Source organism: Sorex fumeus, unplaced genomic scaffold (genome assembly GCF_029834395.1).
Source record: "Sorex fumeus unplaced genomic scaffold, SorFum_2.1 ptg000109l, whole genome shotgun sequence".
Taxonomy (NCBI): domain Eukaryota; kingdom Metazoa; phylum Chordata; class Mammalia; order Eulipotyphla; family Soricidae; genus Sorex; species Sorex fumeus.
Window position 1 is genome coordinate 5,358,952 of NW_026606166.1, and position 14,819 is coordinate 5,373,770.

The window sequence follows — 14,819 nt, forward strand, 5'->3', positions numbered from 1 at the left end:
GATTTGCTCGAGCGGGTCCAGTAACATTGTGAGACTTGTTATCGTGTTTGGCATTCGAATATATCACGGGTAGCTTGCCAGGCTTTGCGGTGTGGGCGAGATACTCTCGGTAGCTTGCCGGGCTCTCTGAGAGGGGCGGAGGAATTGAACATATACATATGCTCAATATTGTCTATCACTCTTTTATGATCTTAAAAAGAAGAAAACTTACTCCTGGTCAGTTTCACTCTTGTGACTAGTTTTATGAAGTTTCCCGGATACACAGGTTATTGGAATAGCAGCACAAATAGGGTGCAGAAAAACTCCACTGCCAGGGATAATTCCCACTGCCAGGGATAATTCCCACATGCCTCCACGTTGGAAGTCAGCTCCTGCCCCTTGTCCCCCACAACCACCTGTTCCTCAGGTTAGCCTTTTCCAGATTTCCTCAGAAATCAATCATGAGTATATAACATTTTGTGGTTGACTTCTTTCCCTTGTCATCACACAATCATAATTCAAGATTCATCCAGATGGTTGTGGATAGTCATGGCTGGTTGCCTTTTTATGATTGAGTAATATTCCATCTAACGGACTGCCATAGTTTTTTTATTCATTGACTCATTAAAGACTATTTTAGTTCTATCTAGTTTGTAGCAAATATGAACAGTGCAGCTATTATACATTTCATATGTGGTTTTGTGTGAACATACATTTTCATTTCTCATTAAAGACCTGTGGTGAGATTGCTGAGCCCAATGGTAAGCCCCTGTTTCCTTTCATAAGAAAATATCAAATTTGTCCCCAGAATTCCTGTCTCCACATTTTGTCAGCATCTCATATTATCAGGATTGTTCATCTTAATTATCCTGGCAGGCATGTAATAGTGTCTATGGTGGTTTTAAATTTGCATTTTCCTCACGACTAATGATGTGAACAGCTGTTTAATTGCCATCTTTATAACCTCTTTGGTGGGGTGCATGTTCAAACATTTTATTCATTAAGTAAACTGGGCTCTTATTGTTGAGCTATTGAGTATTCGTGCTCTTATTCTTGCATTTTTGAGAGTATTTTACATATTCCGAATACAAGTCTTTTGTGAGATACGAGATTTGCAAATATTTTCCCCCAATCTGATGCTTGTCTTTTAATCATTCTTTTTTGGAATATAATCTTTCATTCAATGAACTCCAATTCATCACGATTTAAAAGGATCTTGACTTGTGATCCAAAGCATGAAGATTTTTTTCTTATGTTTTAATCAAGAATTTTGTTTTAATCGAGAATTTTAATTTGTTTTAATCAAGAATTGTAATTTGTTTTTTTTTTTTTTGTCATTTGGCCACACCTGACAGATCTCAAGGCTTACTCCTGGCTCTGCGCTCATGGATCACTCCTGGCAGTGCTCAGGGGATCATATGTGGTGCAGGAAATCAAACCAGTGTAGGCTGCATGCAAGGCAACTATCTATTCCTATAGTATCTCTCTGACCCAGAATTTTTTTTTATTTTACTATTCATTCTGTGATTTAGTTTCAGTTCATTTTTAAAATATGATGTATATGTGAGGTATATGATGTTGAGATTCAAAATGCATATGAATATTCAATTGTTCCAGCACCATCTGTTGAAAGACAATCTGTTGAATTGCTTTCAAAGCTTCGAACAGACATTTTGCAAAAGAAGAGGTACAGATGGCAAATAAGCACGGGGAAAAAATCTTCAACATTAGGAAAATATCTTCAATGTTAGGAAGATGCAAATTACATCCACCGTGAATTATCACCATACACGCTTTAGACGGGCTGAAATTAAGTGTTGGCAAGGATCTGACAGCACGGGCACTCTCCTGCGCTGCTGGCAAGAATTTTAAATGAAACAAGCACTTTGGAAAACAGTTTGTCAGTTGACTTAAAACTTAAACACACAGTATATAATCCAGCCGGTCTACTCCTAGGTATTTATCCAAGAGAACGAAAGCATATGTCGATATAAGGGCTTGCACATGGATGTTCATAGCAGCTTTATTTGTAATAGCCAAAACAGGACACAATGAAAGCCCATCAGCAGTGAATGGATGATCAAGGCGTGGTACTCAGAGGGTCAGAGAGATCGGACAGTGGCAAACATGCTTGCTTTACACACGGTCAAACCAGGTTTGATCCCCAGCACCACATATGGTTTCCTGAGCACTGTCAGGAGTGATCCCTGAAAGAAAGCTCTGAGCAATGCCAGATATGATTCCAAAACAAACAAAACTTGGGGCGGTGAGGAGGGGGGCGGAAACGGGACGGTGCAGCTGGTAAGATAGTACAGCAGGTAGGGTGCTTGCTTTGCACATGGCCAACGCTGGTTCAAACTCAGGCACCACATATAGTCCCTAAGTCCTGTCAGGAGTAGTTACTGAGTGTGGAGCCAGGATAAAGCCCTGACCACCACCGGGTGTGCCTCTCTTCCCAATAGGGTTTAAGGAAAACACTGGAGCTGGAGGGGTAGTAGGGAGTAAGTATTTGCATTGAGTAGAGCTTACCCAAGTTCAATACCCAGCACCACATAAGGTCCCTCGAGCCCTGCCCGGAGTGATCTCTGAGCAGAGCCATGGGAACCCTAAATCCTTCCAGGTGTGGCCTTGAAACAAAGCAAAACAAGTGTGGAATACGGGGGCAGGAGAAGACTTCACCCAACAAAAACATACAAAATGCTGACATGAGCTCCAACAGAGAGGATTCTCCAAATGATTCTGTCTAGGTGAAGAAGCGAATCACAGGGCCAGGGAGAGAATCCAAATAGTAGAACACACTCATAGCATGTGCTGGCACTGAGTTCTATCCCTGGCATCTCCTGCCCCCTGCCCCCAGCACTGCGGGGCATAGCCCCAGTGGCCCCCTATTAGGAAAGAAGCAAAATACAAAAGTATATTGTGTGTGATTTCCTTAGCAAATATTTTCAGGAAATATTAACTAACAAATGACAGAAGCAGATCGGTGGTTCCTAGGAGACAGTGTGGGTGGTCACAAGGAAGAACTGCCAACAGACCAGAGAAACTTGGGGGTTAAGGATATGCGTATTATTTTGATGGAAGTGGTGGCCTCTCAGATGCCATATATACATATATATATCAGAGCTTATCAAATTGTCTATTTTAAATATGTGCAATGCGGCATAGGTCAACTATGCTTCCATAATAATCTTTAAAAGTGATCATATGTTGGGCTCAAGAGACAGTGCAGGGTTAAAGTCACCCGTCTTGTATGAAGCTGACCCTGGCTTAATCCCCAGCACCTTGTATGGTCCCTCCACATGCTGCCAGGGGTGACCCCTGAGCACAGAGCCAAGGGTGACCCCTGAACACTGATGGGTATGGCTCCAGTCCACCCCCCAGCCCCTGAAAATGTGACCTTTCTAGAATTTCTTCTGTTCTGGTTAACTATAAATCTATTTTTCAGTCAATAAATTTTTGAGAGCTTCAAGAGTTTTGCTTGTTTCTTTAAATTTGTTTCATCAGTTATTTCTTTTTAAAATTTTTATATCAGTCCTAGTGATTCTAATAATGAGAGTGTTATGTATATAATGCTTCAATACTCTACCCCCATCAAAGTGTGTCCTTCCCTCCACCATGACCTCAGGGGCCCCTCCCCAAAGCCACCACCTTCAAGACCTTGTGAGCTGAGATTTGTAAACCAATTCTCAGAGGGAAAGAGAGAGGGAGACGGACTTGGCCATTTGTTTTCCCGTGTATGTTTTTTTGTTCCACTATGAAAGAGAGAGACAGAATGATAAGGGTACCATACATTTTGGTCATTGCTGTCTTAGTTTATAGAATATATTAAAATTGAGTTGTGCCAGTCTTCTAACGTATTCTTTGCAAAATTATTTTAGACAGTCTGGTTTCTTTAATCACATATATAAATTTTATATCAGCTTGTTCATACCCATAGAGAAATTCATTTGGGGATGCCTTAAATCTATAGATCAATAGAGTATGAAATACTATAACCAATCTTCCCATTTATGCATTGGGAGATGGTAACTCCCCATTTTTGTATATCTTCATTTTTTTTATTCAAGATTTCCTAGGTTTTACCCTCCCTCTATGCCCAGCTATTACTTTGCAATAAGTCATAGCTAAGTATATCATGTTCTTTGTAGAGGTGGCTTCTATAAATTGCAATAGATCTAACAACAAAGTCTCCAATGGAGACGTTACTGGGCCTGCTCGAGCAAATCGACGATCAACGGGAGGGCCTTTACCTTTACCTTTATCACAATGATTTACAAAGATAAATTGAAATATTTTTAAATTTCAGCTTCTGTTTATTTGTAAATACAGAAATATAATTGGCCATTGTAGGTTGGTCTATACCGTGTCCTTGTTCATAACACATAGATCTAGAACAATTTTCTGTAGCTTCACTGGCACTGTCCACAGGTCACTGTCCACCTTTGAGAGATGATAGTTTCACTTCCTCCTTTCCATCAGAATTCCTGTCTTGTTTTATTATATTTCCAGTACAATATGGGGCACTACCTGCAGAACTGAAATGTCCAGTGATTATTCTGAACCAAAAAACAAGCCAGTGAGTGGACCCCTCTTCGTGTGATAAGCAGGGATACACTGTCAGTGGCAGCATGTTCTTTTTTAATTGATTTTTAATTGAAGCACAGTGAGATACACACTTACAAAGTTATTCATGATTAGGTTTCAGTCATATAATGTTCCAACACCCATCCCTCCACCAGAGTACATTTCTCACCACCCAATGTCCCTAGTTTCCCTCATTCCCTCGCCCCACTACCTGGCTTTTATGGCAGACACTTTCTTATCTCTGTCTCTGTCTCTTTCTGTCTCTGTCTCCTCTGTTTCTATCTCTGTCTCTTTCTCTCTCCTCTGTCTCTCTCTCCTCTGTCTCTGTCTCTGTCTCTCTCCCCCTGTATCCCCCTCCATCCCCCAGAAGCAGCATATTCTTTGTTTGTTTATTTGTTTGTTTTCTTTTTGGGTCACACTCAGCGATGCACAGGGGTTATTCCTGGCTCTGCACTCAGGAATTACTCCTGGTGGTGCGCAAAGGACCATATGGGATCCTGGGAATCGAACCCAGGTCGGCCGTGTGCAAGGCAAACACCGTACCTGCTGTGCTATTGTTCCAGTCCCAAAACAGCATATTCCTGACAAAAAAAAAAAATTAGACCAGACATTGACCAAAGCTCTAGCCTGAGCCAAAACTAGAACCGGCTTAAACCAAAGCAAACAAAAAAAACACTTCAATGATCAAGAAAAATAAAACATCAGTGCAGCCTTTTTCCAAAACAAAAGTCAATGGGAAAAATTCACCAAGAACCACTGTCACTGTCATTGTCCTCCCCTTGTTCATCGATTTTCTTGAGCGGGCCCAGTAACATCTCCATTGTGAGACGTTGTTGTTACTATGTTTGGCCTATCAAATAAAGCAGGCAAGATACTCCCGGTAGCTTGCAGGGCTTTCCGAGATGGGCAGAGGAATCGAACTCAGGTCGGCCATGTTGGCTGCGTGCAAGGCAAACGCCCTACCCGCTGTGCTATCGCTCCAGCCCACCAAGAACCAAAGAACAGAAATTAGAAATGAAAACAGGGTTGGTGTGAGTGTTCTGCCCTTTGCTTGGGACTCCAGCGCAGCCAGCACAGAGCCCTTGCCTACCTGGACCCGACTCACCATCCAGACCTGAGGACCACCTTACCGAAAATACAGTTAGAAGGCAGGCCCACTCAGTAGTGGGAGACAACAGGACATGGTAAAGCTCTTTTGTGAGTAAATTGTAAGAGAAAACCAACCGAGCTGGGGGTGCTAGAGGAATCACCACCAAGCGCATCCTTGGCGCTGTCTTCATTAAACAAGGACATGTGTCCTTTCAACAGGATGTTGTGTGGTAATAAGAATGTCTCACTCCCTTTCCCATCCCTCTGATGATGTTGCAATGACCCTAGGATGTACACGCTCTTGGTTGTGTTGCTCACACAGTTAGTGGTGGTGCTTGCTAGGGGTCACCCAGAGGGGTGTTGGCACATTACCTTGGAATTGGGGTGTCACACTCATTAGTTGTGGTACTTCTGCTTATTCTGCTCTCCTGACACAGCATTCTCACATCTGTTTTAGTACTTCTGGCCTTGTTGATGCTATGCAGCTAGAAATTGCAGTGCTGGGGGTCACAGGCAGCTGGGCTGCCAGGATTGTGTGTGGCACACAGAGTGGCGCCAGAGATCAAACTCACGGCCGTTTGCTCACAAAGCAGGTGCTCCAGACACTGTGCCATCTTTTGGGTCTCATGGGAATATTTGTTTTATATTTTATTCTGGGGTGTTCACACTCGGTAGTGCTCAGGGCTTACTCTTGGCTCTGTGCTCAGGGATCATTCATGGCGGGGTCCAGAGAACCATATGGGGTGTTAGTGATCAAACCCAGGTTGACCACATGCAAGTCAAGTGACCCCTGCTGTACTATCCCTCCAGCCCCCAGATTTTTTAGAATTTACATACAAAGGACAAGCAAGACTCATGTGAGTTTTAAGGGTACAACACAACGAGTCAATATTTATTATTACTGTAAAATCATATAAAGTCTTTGCCACTTTCTGTCAGACACTACAGTCTTTCTGCAGGCTGTTTATTACACCCCTTGGGGCCTAACTCATGGATGTGAGTTTGTACTTAACCCCGTTCTCCCATTTCTCCCATGCCCATGTCTCTGGGAACCACCCATACATTCTCTGTATTCACGACCTTGGTATTCCTTGATGTGTTTGCTTGTTTGCTTAGACCCCACATATAAGTTGGATCATAGAGGTTTTGTCTTTATTTCCATTCTGATTTATTTGATTACATCTGTCAAAGCTTTATATAAAGCTGAATATTCATCCTAACATTCCACATTGTTGAAATATTTCAGGTAAGATTTCCCTCTACTTCTGGTCACATAAAATTTGTGGGCAGCAGGATTTGGGTGAACATAGAATAAATTCCCTTCAGGAACTCTTCAGCATCATTCCACTTCTCCCACATTTGGTCGTTCATTTATTTAAAGTTAAAAATTAATTTGACCAACTGTTTAAATTCCCATTATTATTTCAAAGAATTTTGGGGTTTTATGGACTCTACTTTCTTTACATAGTTTTAAGATGTACAAAAACAAGAATAGATGTTTCATCTGTAAGTTCATATTAACTGGACTCTAATTCCTTTCCAGTGCCAAGGTCATTTTTCCATCTTATGAAGGGACTGTGAAACTCAGAATAAGTAAGTTTCTGTCCCCAAACCTAGTTCCTTAAAAGAAAAAGAAGAAAATTCTCACGTGATCTCTCTAGCATTTTATCACAGAAAAATACAAACAAGTTACTGTTTGTCTCAATAATTTTCTGTTCTAGTTGTGGGTCTGTGGACCTGTAGCATTGGAAGAATTGTTTTGAGAAATGGAGAATATATCTGTATTTACAACAACTGATGACTGTTCTTCCTCTGAGGTTTGTCCCATGGGCACTTGAGATGACATATTAGAGTCTCAAGAATTCATAAAATTGAATCCATCTTGAAACCTGTTCATGGAATTGGCTCTGTAGTGTATTCTAGATGCCACAGGATGTAATTTATCCTCCAGTTACGCCCACAAAAGGGAGTTTTGATGATCTTTTCATCTTGGCTACTTCTAAACTGCTCCCCAATAGAGCCTGATACTCATCTTTTCAGATTCCTCTGGGGTTGGGAACCTTGGAGTTAATCATGGATATTATGCTTTTTCATACCCTATATTGGAACAGACACAAACTGTAACACATGATTTCAGGGCCAGGTGTTTCAGGAACGTGAAAAGTGAAGTTGTCAACAGTCCTGAGTTGTAAAGTTCTTGGAACAGATGTGGCCTATAAGAGAATATGCTTAGATTTTTTTGGGAAACACTACATTTATATTACACCGTACAGTAATTTTCAGGTTGGACAAAGTGTTTATTCAGTATCTGTTTGATAAATATTTTCTGAACTTAGCTATGTGTTGGACACTAACACTAAGAACGATTTGGTCCTTAATCCCCAGTTCACAATCAAACAAAGAAAGGTGTATAAATAATTGATTATGAGAAAAGTGATTAGTCCACCTCTCCCATACTACTGACCACTAAGGTGTGGTCAACAACCATAGTAATGACATTTTGGGGATGGGGCAAATCTTTTTTAGTGTGTTTTGAAATATTTTACACAGATGATGCCCTTTATTTTTGCAAGAACAATTTTTTAATTTAGCCTCAGCCTTATGAGATGAGATGAGAAAAATGGGATAGAAAAGTGGATAGACCTGATAGTGTGGCAAATACAAGGTTAGACTTGCAACCAGGTGGTTAGGCTGCCTTTAACTTGAACTAATCTCAGTGTGGACACAAGGGGGCACTAGAAGAGAGCAGAGCAATGGGAGGAATCGGCCTCCAGACCAAATTCCACCTCTGAACAACCACAACAACTGGGCTTCCTGTGTTCATCTTTGAAGATGTGATAACTATGACCCAGCGGGTCCAAGAAAAGGTAGCTCATTGGGCTGTAGACACTCTCCAGGGATGTCTCCACCAACCTGTTTATTCCGGCTCCTGAACAAAGAGTGTCTGGCCACTGTCAGAAGCACCATCTGGTCCACCCCCGTGGTGATGGGCCCGAACACACTAGTCGCCTCCAGAACCACATGCCCTGTTGTTTTCATTCTCTTCTCCTTGGAACTTTGCTGTTAGTTCCTGGGCAGCTTTTCCACTGTGCTGAATACGTATCTGAAAACTGCTGGAAAAAGCTAGTTCAACATTTAGGGCAAGGATTTAAAAATAATCTGTGTCTTCAAAAAGCAGTTTGCCTTGTGTTTTGGTTCCGTGGCAGAAAACAAGCAGAGCCCTTTTCAACCCGGCCACACCCTGGAGTGACGCATTAGTAAACAAGACCCTGGCATGCACTAGCTTTGGGACCTGACTGGCCAGCCAGCCCTGGAGGTCACCACACGATGGGCTGTGTGGATCCACCAAGCTTCACTGCTTCCCAGGACGCACAGCTCGACAAGGACTGTAGCAGTTTAGCACCAATCCTATTAAGACAACGTTACCAGGACAATTTGGCCCACTACTCACTTCCTGAGGGGAAAAAAAATCCCTCACCCCCTCTCCCCCCACCACCCTATCCAAGTGAGCAAACAGAAAGTGCCCCCAACTCTCCTGGCTGCTACTCTGCCCTGCATACTTCCAGCACCTACTCTGAGAAATACTGTCAAGGGAACTGTTGGTTAGCAATGTTTCTTTTAAATAAGGCAAAGCATCGTCTTTATCCATGAATTCCTGCCAACCTCTGTTTCATTTTAACCCTCTCTAGATGTGATTTTTCTCAGAATGCCATTGACTTGGAATCATATAGTGTGTGACCTTTTCTTTCTGATGGCTTGAGAGGTTGTTCTTTATTTTAGTTTATTATTGGGGGTGGGGAAAGGGTCTAGACACACCTGGCAGTGTTCAGGGCTAACTCCTGAACTCCATATACAATGTTAAGAACCAAACAGGGGACAGTCACATGCAAGGTGCTTTCACCTCCTGGGCCCTGAACGCATTGATTCTTGTTGTTGAATAGTATTGCTATGTATGACTTCACCACCATCTTATCTAATCAGCTTTTGGTTGTTTCCAAGTTGTGATATTTATGAAGTTGGTAATTATTTTTAAAAAGAAAAGAAAAAGGGAGGGTATGCAAACAGACATCTGTTTTCAAAAGATGGTTCAGTGGCATTATGGGGACTAGATCATAGAGGAGAAGTAGATTTATTATAAATATAAATATTTATTATATTATTAAATATAATAGATTATACTGGAGTAGGGAGTCTGGGAGGAGGGCTACGGGAGGGGAAGCCTGTAAGAGACACTTGGGGATAGAGCACACAGCTCCCAGTTATTAGTGGTGTAGGGAATGAAGAAAGGATAAATATGACAGCGCCACAGTTTCTGAGCAGTTACCAAGTGCAAGTTACTAAGCGCTTTACAGATACTAACTCGTTCAGATACTAACTACAGATATTAACCCATTCCAATGAGTCTGTGGTAGGAAGTACTGTCCACCACCTTCTGTGGGAAGGACACTGAGGCAGTGAGAGGTGATGTCCTTGTCAAAGGTCACACAGATTTATTTGGAGGCAGGCTGTGGACCTTTGAAGGCTGCATTCTTCACAGATGCCGCTTTGTCTTCTGTCCATGTGGGCACCTCTGGGGCAGCCGGGCCACGCTGCAGGTGGGCATGTGTGTGTGAGTGGGTGAGACCAGGCAGGCAGGGTGGTGTTCTGGCCATGTGCGCGGTTTAGATGTCCTGCCAGCTCATCCGGAGGAGATGTCCAGCAGGCATCTGGTTCAGAGTGGAGCGCGAGCTGGTTTTCATTAAAAATAATGAGGCAGCCATGAAATACTGCTGGCTGCATTTCCAGGTCAAGCTACTCAAAGCCCTGAGGTACTAACAAACAGGAAGTCTGTGACCCCGATGAAAGGCTGGCTGGAGGTGTAGGAAGGTGGGGTTCATGGCAGTGTACAGCCCTGGGAAAGTGCTGAGGATGCTCTGCCAGGTGGTAAAAGTGCATGAAGGAGAGCAAGATCCAGCCTTGGGCAAGGAGGAGAGTCAGATGCCTAAGGCTTCATCTGCCTGTTCTATGTCCCCTCTCACTCCACTCCCCACTGCTTCTCTGCCCTGCCCACTAGAATCACAGTTTTAAAGGCCAGAGATAGTGAGGCCTGACCTCAGAACCAAAGCTCTCCAGGTGATTCTATGGTGGGGCTGAAGTTAAGAGCCAGAGCAACAGAGAAAGGTGAATCTCAGGAGAGCAGAGTAACAATGAACATCCACAGTGGCGGGGGGGGGGGGGGGTCATAAGCCACTTTCTCTCATGTGGCCTGATTTAAGGAGCACTGGACTGTGGACTAAAAGGAGAAGGACTTCCTCAAGGTCGGACAGCTAACTTATCTGAAAAGGCAGCCCCCTGAGCCAGAGCTGCTGACCCCCCGTTTGGGGGGTCTTTCCTAGGGCCATGCAGGGCAAAGCCAAGATAGTTCAAGCTGTTCACAGGGGAGGGGGAGGGCAGAGATGTTCTGACAAATGTGATGCTCTGGGGGAGCAGCTAACATTCACATAATCATGTGAGCCAGAGCTCCTGAGGGCAGCTCTGCCTACAAGGGAGAGTTGCTGGTGGGTGGGGTGCAGATGGCACCAAGGCCTGGGAGCAGGTATGGTGGCTAAGGGGAAGGACTATTCACGAAGGCAAGAGAAGCAGTCAGGGAATGAGGCACAGGGAGAGCCTGGGGGACCAGGGCAAGGCACTCAGAGGGGCAGGAGGCCTAGTAGTCAGGATGAGGCACTCAGCAGGGCCAGGAAGCCTGATGGTCAGGGTGAGGCATGCAGCAAGGCTGGGAGACCTTGAGGTCCAGTAACAGCCACAGGCCTTTGGATCATTTTTGGCTGGTCTTGATGGAAATGGCAAAACCTGGAAATTTCTGGAGGCATCACCAGTTCATAGGAACTCTTCTAGGTCTTTCTTTGTCTTGGGTCATGCCTAAGCAGTGCCTAAGCAGTGCTCAGGGCTTACTTACTTCTGGCTTTGTTCTCAGGGATCACTCAAGGAGGTGCTTCAGGAACCATAGGGGGGTGCCAGAAACCAAACCTGCATCAGCCACAAGTTCCTTACCTGCTAGACTATCTCTCCAGATCCAAGGTTTTAAGGAAAACACTATCCCACTAAGGAGATAAGGATCATCTAATTTGTACTGAGCTGCATAATTCCAAGTACAGGATCTCTTTCCATGTTCACAGTGACTTGAGGTCTTATCCTACCTCAGCAGCTCTCTGTGGGAAACAAATATTATAACACCTCTTGGGACACCTGGAGGGTAAATGAAACGTGTTTAACGAAATGCCTTGCGTTTAGGAGGTTCTGAATAAATATTATCACTTATCACTTAATCACTTAACTTCCCGTTAGTCGTCGATTTGCTCGAGCGGGCGCCAGTAACGTCTCCATTTGTCCCTGTCGCGTGCTAGTGTAGCCCAATGGCATCTGTTCGCTCCGGGAACATGGAGGGCCTCAAACCGATCGTTCATGATCTTGACAAAGAAGTCTGACCATCTGGTAGGTGGGCGGCCACGCGGTCTCTTGACATCCCGTGGAATCCAATCAGTAACAGCTCTAGTCCAACGGTCGTCTTTAAATCTCATTACGTGACCAGCCCATCGTTGTGGCAGCCTAGGTCGGCCTTGAGATTTTGTCGGCCTCTCCTTTCTCATCCTTCTCAGTGCTGCCATGTCGGTGAAGCCTTCAGGGACCAGTAACTACAACTGGTCTCATTCACCTGACCCTGAATAAATATTAGCACTTTTTATGGCTGCTTCTTTTTGGGATGTGGATAGTGCATTTCAGAGATTCTAAAGCAGCCTCTAAAGGCTTTTATGTGCATTTATCTTAAAAAAAAAATCTCACATCTATGAACAACTAGGAGCCAAAGAGCATGCAATGCTGGAAGGGAGGTTTCCAATAAAGGAGTTGCAAAACTGGGCAACCCCGTGAAAAACAATGCAAGCTAATTACCACCTTATGCCATTAACAAAAATTAATTAAATGGAGGTTAAAGATTTCCATTAAATTGAATATAAGACCTAAAGCTTAAAAATAGACGATAACATTGGCGGTAAGCAACTCCACACTGTTTTTGTGCATTCAATACTAGTGGAAGATAAACAATAGAAAAACAAATAAAAAGACTAAACCTGAAAGCTCCTGCACAGTTAAAGGAAACAAAATCATTATCAAAATGAAAAAGGCAATCTATTAAATGAGGGGGAATACTTGCAAAGCACACATTCAATATGGTGTTGATATTCAACATCCATACATAGTGCACATAACTCAACCAAAACTAACCCATTTTACAATGAACAGAGAGTTTGAATAGACTCTAAAAAAGATAGATGACAACTGGCATAGCAGAAGATGCACTTCATCACTTAGTCTTGGTTTTGGGGTATTTTTTTTTCGGGGGGTAACCACACCCAGTGATTCTCAGGGTTTGCTTGTGGCTCTATTCTCTCCTGGTGGTGCTTACTGTATCCTATGAGGTGCCAGGGATTGAGCCACATCAGACACACGCAAGGCAAGCGCCCTACCTGCTGTGCTATCATTCCAGCTCTAACCTTATAATTTATTCTTAGGGAAATGCAGAGCAAAACCAAACTACCACTCAAACCTGATAAGATGCTATTAACACATGTCAAGAAAGAAGGGTTGGTGAGGATGTGGAAACAAAGGAACATTTGTACATTGTTGATGGAAATCACATTGATATCACCACTATAAAAAAAATAGTACCAAGAGTTCTCAAACACTTCAAAATAGAACTACATAAGATCCAGCTATTCAACTTCTGGGTATTTATTTAAAAAAAATAAAACATAAAAGCACTCATTTGAAAAGCTATATGCATGCCTATTCATTGAAGCATTATTTCCTACAGCCAAGATAGGAAAATAGTAAGTATCTGCTGACAGACCAGTGGATTAAGATGTGGTTTATACACAATGGAATACTACAGCACTACAAAAGATGAAACTATGCCATTTGTCATGACAAGGTTTGTCCTTAACAGTATGATTCTAAGTGAGGTAAGTTAGGGGAAAGACAAACACCATAACATTTCACTCATATATTCCACATAAGGAATACGCAGAGACATGAACAATTACAACAGAAACATCTCATCATAGAGAACAGATTGGTGATTACCACGAGGGAATAGAGTTGGGGTGAATAAATGGACAAAGTGACTCATTTGTGTGCTGATGGGTGGAAATTAGATGTCTGGTGGCAGTAGTGTAGATAGATCATCATATGACAATGTTGTATACCTAAAACCTTGATGACATGTTATACACTAAGGTTACATCAATAACAATGTACCTTTTTTCCAAAGGAGAAGAGAGGGTGTCAGAGGGAAAATGTGGGTATTCCAGCTTTTAGTGTGAATTTTACCAAGTGTAGTTATCAGCATGAAAGTCCCGTTTCTTGCAGAATAAAAGATATAATAGTTAAGCCTTTGTTGTGTGGTAGTTGGGAGGAGGATGCATGGAAAAATTCAGCATAATTTCTTGTGTCTGATTGCTGTTTGATAATTATTAAGAAATTCTATTAAATATGACTTAGCTAGAATATTTCAAGGCAGAGAAGACAATGCTGAACCCTAGGCTAGTGCTCTTTCTGCTACTTCCAGGCCACTTGCAATGATAAATGGACAATAATCCAAGAAAAAAGTGCTAACATTGATGGAAAGTCAAGTGCATTTCAGACACAGACATCAAAACAAAATGCTTTTCAATACCACAACAAGGCTGAACAGAGACAGTAACTTTCCTAAGACACAGAACTACTAAATAGAGAATGTAAGAGTCAGACCTTTAGCACTACAACCTTAGTCTAGACCAGCGGTTCTTAAACCCAAGTTTGCAGTAGAGTCCCCTGGAAAGTGTGCTAAAATATAGATCTAGGCCCCTCTCTTATCGAGTTTTTGTTTCAGAGGGCCTGAGATAGGGCCTGGAATTTTGCCCTTTCAGAAGTTCCAGGTGATGCTAATGCTGCTAATCCAAGGGCATTGTGAAGAGAACTTTGTCTGAACCAAATTGCCTTCACTTGGTCTGATTCTATTATTATGAAAGATACCAATCTCTGGCATCAGCACAATTTCTGTTGGCCCTTTAGCCTGCCAGAAGCCCAGAGTATGCCAGCACACATTTAAGAAATGTGGGGACTGGGGAACTAGTACAGGTGTTAGGATA